A 6,000-nucleotide genomic window follows, 5' to 3' on the forward strand; every position below is an offset into this window, starting at 1 on the left:
ATCAGAAGGAGGTTCCTCCCAGTGCCACTTATTCTATTTTCTATTCAATCACTGTCCATGTCAACACGTGGGCCAACTTGTCAACTCATATACTATTATTAACTACATTACTTCATTTGGTACGTGACTTTCTTAGTATTTCCTTTCTTAACTCTTTAACAAGTGTTTTTAAAAGGACATTTTCAATGACCAAAGTTGATTTTTTTTAAGTTTCCTTAAAGTTAAAGGGTTATTTTTTTGCAAAAGATGAGACCAGGAGAGAAAATTAATGTGAAAAATGTCCACCTCTTTCCTGAGGTATAAGAGACATGCAACATAGACCCTTTGGCCAGACTTGGAACAGACTCGGCTGTACTACTACTACTACTACCACAGATTTGGCAATTGGCAATGTCAGTCAGTTGATTTGCGGTCAGTGCACCATTTTGGTCCAGATTAAAATATCACAATAAACATCTCAAAAATGTGATGAAACATCATATTATTTGGACTTTCAGGTTCCCTACAGTACGAATCCATAAGACTTTGATAATCCTCTGACATTTCCTTTTGCATTATCTGAAATTTGTTGGTAGTATTAATGTCATAATGTTGGGGGTTCAGTTGGACCCGGACACAAAAAAACACAGGAGACGATAAAAAGTGTAACAAAAAAGGTTTATTCCAGAAACTGATGAAGTACAGGAGGTGGTAAATGAGTAGATGGAAGTCCAAACGGAGCGCGTCTGGGGAAGCTGCACAGAGTAGCGACGGAACACGAAATCTGTGACAAAAAACAAAGTTAGACAAATAGTAAAGTCTCACGAGCAACGTTCACTAAATGACTGGCCTAGTTACAACGTAGGGGTATGTAACAAACTGGCTCTGAAGAGGTGGTCAGCCCGGGTTTATATACAGCGGTGATGGGTGATGATGATGATGGGATGCAGCTGTGCAGACAGACGGATGGATAATGAGTGGCCACGCCTCTGGACTTAGTTCCTCGTAGGACGTCCTCTTGTGGAGGACAGACAACGTGGACAGACACACAGGGAAAAGTGAGAACGGATCACAAAAGGCAGCAGAACCACAACATACTGTATATATAATGTTATAAGTATCTTGTGGAAGTACATGTGTGGAATTTGCCTAAGTAAAAACCCAATTCTAACTCATTCTCTTATTTATTATATTTATACAACGCAGTCTGTTTGTCTGTCCTGGAGATTTCAAGTGTGTGTTAAAAAAAGCTACGTTATAACTGTTTTATCTGTGTGTGGTTTTATTTCTTATTATTTACATTACATTTTACACTATTGCCGCACTCAAAGTTAATTTCTTTTGCTTGCTGCATTGACTTGTTTTTTGCCATAGGGACCAATAAAGTTTCATCTCTACAGCCACTCTTAAAGGACATTTTAGTCAGTGAGACTACCTTTTCAATCTGCCAAGTTAAACAACACTTTAAACTGTATAATGCATTAATGAAGACAAATGGATCTGTGTGTGTGAGAGCGTCTCTCTCCTTCTGTTCCTCTGTGAATCTGCTGTGTTTGTTTTGGTCTCCAAGCACCCGGATCATGTTTGACAGTGGCTTAGAATGAAACAAAAAAAATATCTTTGCACTAAAGGTGCTTTGGAGAGGTTGAGCACTGTTTGTTCACCTGTGTTGTGTTGTGCCTTTTGGGTACAACAATCACGGCAGTGTCTGCCGGGAACATTAGCTAAGATCATATGTAAGCCAGACTAATTACCATAGAAGACCTGCAGGAGGTGATCACATGTGGTGGGATGTGTTTAGCTTTTGGCAAAACTCAAGCACAACACAACCCTGTTTTACGTCAGTAAAGTTTATATCACGTGAGTTGTTCCCTTTTCCATTCGAGTTTTTATGAAAAATTTAACGTGCAAAATGATCTGGTAAAGGTTATAGTCCCATTTAATGCATCAAATAGGTATGCATGTGAGAGATATGGAGCAAATCGGAACAGTTTGTTTTAGGAGTGCACCAAATACTGTTTTTTGAGCTTTGGAGCTTCTGTGCTTTTCAAGAGAAAAGATTTGAAGCTTTGGTGGCAGCAGCAGTGGCGGGGGAACATCATTTCCAAACGCACCTGAACGCAGCCTTATTTACTTGAAAAAAAACATTATGGGACCTGCAAGCCGTGATACGGACTGACTAGTCTGATAGCGGGTTAACCTTACATGATTGTCCACAGCAAGCTGACATCTGGCTGCTTTTCTCCAAAATTTGAATTGAAAACCTTTTAGCTTCAGGCATTCAACATAAACTGAAAGACCTGCATTTCTGCTGTACTGTCTGACAAGTGACTTCAGACGCAGTGTGTGTCTAAAATAATAATGCACAGCCAGCCGGTGCCTCACTGTATCGGCATTGTGCATGCCCATTACGTCACCATCTTTGTCCTTATCAAATCGCCTGACAACGACACCATGGCTGATACAGCATACCCATACAGACCTGAACACACATCCCACTAATTAGCTTCGAGTGGACATTTAGCTAGCAGCTTAATCCGTACAAAACAGCAAATTGAATTTCATCCTGCATGCACTTTTTTTTCCGAATATTCAAAGCCCAAAATTGAAAATGGAATGCCTACCCATCAAACGAATATTTTGAATTTTCGGGTCCAGCCCTAGAATGCTTCCATGCACTCAAGATACCAGGTGAATCAACATCCTATCACACTCAGGGGAGCAGGGATCAATATTCATTTAAATCTGTACCGGCAATTTCCCACCTCAAGAACATTTTAGGGAAAATTGCAGGTAGACTGTGGTTGTGTTGTGAATTAAAGTAGTAAAATGTCAGGGGGTGAGCACGTAAACATTTAGGTCCATCTGACGAACAACATTTTCATTTGGAGCGAGCAAACCATTGACAAGACTCTGATTTTGACTTATTATGTGACTTGTTTACTGTTCAGCCTTTACAAGTTGAATGTAAAGTACAAGAACATTCACTACTCCAGATTTCTCAACCGTATTTTGGAAACGTTACTTATTTCAAAGGGCTTGAAAACCAATTGTCTTTCTTACTTTGTTATGGGATCCTACACAAAGTTTTTTCTCCTTTTTTGCACTTCTTACTGGTTTGAGGTGGTCGGGCGCTGTTGGTAAAAAGTCATGTACTTTTGTGTAGAGTTGTTCGGAGACCAGTATAAGAAATGCCTCTGATACTGCCTAAAATGCTGGTATGAATAAGAGAGTACGCAAGTCTAGGCACTGATCCAATACCATGTAGCTGATCCCCAAAACTAATTTCCCTTATGACTGACTGTCAAACTAGACAATTTAATAAAGTTCTAGTGCATTCATTTTCTATCTGTAGTTTTTCATGTTTTACAAAAGGCTTAACCTGAGCCAGGAGCGCCACTCTGGTATTCCTTGGTATTACGCATGTTCAGGTATCGGAATTATAAACATTTGAATTAAAAAAACTGTTGACAGTTGGTAAGTTGTTTGGTCACCACGCCCACTATATACTCTACCTTTGCTCCTCTGTGTGTCCGAGAGCTGACAGAACAGTGAGCACAGCTCTTCCTTACAGCATAAATGTCAGAAAATTTGCATTGATACATGTAATGATCCTTTAATTTATTCAGCCATTCTGTTGTCAAAGTGATACTTTCCCCTTCTTAAGCCTTCGTCTTGGGGGGGGGGGGGGGGGGGAATCGACAGAATAGTATCACGATATTTTCCATGGCAATGATGCCAAGTATCAATCTTTTATTATAGGAATTGCACTTTAGAATCTAACTTTTTTGCAACATTTAACAATTTTACAGTCTCATTTCACAGCAGTAAAATTGTAGTTGAATAAACAGAAATGCATCTTTTTAGCTAAAACAAATGTTTGGGGACAAAATTTAAAGTTGGAAAAGATGAAGAAATTGCAATATTTCGCAGAAATTTGCATTTATATTTTTCTATTGCATGCTTACATGTAAAACAAACCCAATTTGCTTGTGTGTATACATTGCTAAGAAACCAGCTTTCAGCAGGTTATAACAAGATAATATATAACACCATGGACAACATGATGAACCAATAGCAAAGAGCAAAAGATCAAACATGTTAAATATTTATTTCTTGGGCAAACAAATCCATCTAAACTACAGCTGCGTGAGAGTAAAGACGCGGCTGAGGCTGGTGGCGGCTAACAACAGGACAGGCCTGATTAGCAAGACACAGAGGAGCGCTGTCTCTGCATTCCCAGCTGCCTCTGTCCCAAACACACTGTCAACAGAACATCAGCAGACCCCCCCCCCCACCCTCCCAAAATCACCCTCCAGAGAGGTGACACACATCCACCGCCCTGCAGACCTGAGCAGTAGTTAGCCAACAAGTTCCTGCTCTGCTGAAGTGCTCTTGAGCAAGAGTCTGTGGCTGAAGGGAGAAGCAAAGACATAACTCTGGGTTCTGATTGACATAAACTGGATGATTCCAGTCCCCCATAGCCCTCATTCAAATATAACCTGTTTTCAAAACTTCTATATCAGAAATATGGGTTTCTTTTTAACCCCAAAAGCAAAAACAATTGCAAGTGCTTGATCTCTACTTAAAAATTAATTTTGGGTAATATAGCATTTGAAAAAACACACATCCTATCCTATCCTAGGTTCCTCTAAAATGAGTCAAAATAACTAATAATTTCAAAATTATGTTATATATATATATATATATTATATATTATATATTTCTATATATATATATTTATATATATATATTTCCAATTATAATTTTCATAAATGAGATTTATTGACCATGAATGTAAAACTATTGGTAAGAAGTTGGTTGTTAGTGAAAAATGGCATTGAAAATAGTGACAACTGTGACAAAAAACATCAAAAATGTAAAAAGGTGTATATTTTCTGTTTCGACGTTGGATGACAACATTGGGCCGGAAAAACTTCACAAGGGTTAACAGGATCTTTGATGCTTCCTTTATATTACTGATTTCAGACAATTTAAACTGTTAGTAGTTAAGGATGTTGACTAATTATGTTTATCCCACGCCAATTAACTTCCTGAATGTGCAATTTCTTTCTTCTCTCAGTCAGGGATTAAATGAGGCGGAGATGGAATGTGGCAGAAGGTTTGATGCATTCTTGGCAGAAACTTCTGGAAGTAATACCTCCAACATGAGCAATACTGACGATTTCCCTAAATCATCCCATGTAGTGCAGATGTTGGGTGTTAAGTGCTTAATGCCATTGATGTTTACAGTCCCATTTGTCTTGCCTTTTGGTGGAGAGTTCGGCCCAGGGCCAAAAAAAAAGGTTTTTCTTCTTATAGTGCATTCAGATTTAAACACAGTGTGGTCTGTCAAAGTGAGAATAAGAGTTAATCAGAATAGGAATCAGAAACAAAAGGACAGATTTGAGTGAGATTAAGAATGACAGTAAAGATTAGCAGAAACCATCAATTTTATGCAACATTAGTTGTAAAACCAGAAGTAATTTTTTCTCTTTTGAGGATCTAAAAAAAATTCTGTTTGTAAACTATTGGAGCCGGGATTAGGAAGAGGTTAGCCTAGTGTAGAATGGAAGAAGGGCTAACAAAATGTTGTATCTCCTTTGTTGCCGAAGCTGAACTTTTTTTATGTCTCTGAGGTAATTTCATGCTAGCTTTTCCCATTTTTCACTTCATCACTTTTAACTTTTTTATTCATTTGCTGGTTTTATGGGTTGCATGTGAAAAGAATAGCCATATTAACATTGTAAAGATCTGCTCTAAGATCTCTGGACTTCGGTTACCAGACCTGAGCTCTACCTAGAATAAAACTGGTAGTCCGGAGAGCTCAGAGAATCATGGGTAATACTGGCCATGTTCCATCCGTCCATCCATCTTCGACAGCTTATCCGGTATCGGGTCGCGGGGGCAGCAGCTCCAGCAGGGGACCCCAAACTTCCCTTCCCCGAGCCACATCGACCAGCTCCGACTGGGGGATCCCGAGGCGTTCCCAGGCCAGGTTGGAGATATAATCTCTCCACC

This window comes from Etheostoma cragini, chromosome 20 (assembly GCF_013103735.1).
Source record: "Etheostoma cragini isolate CJK2018 chromosome 20, CSU_Ecrag_1.0, whole genome shotgun sequence".
Classification (NCBI taxonomy): domain Eukaryota; kingdom Metazoa; phylum Chordata; class Actinopteri; order Perciformes; family Percidae; genus Etheostoma; species Etheostoma cragini.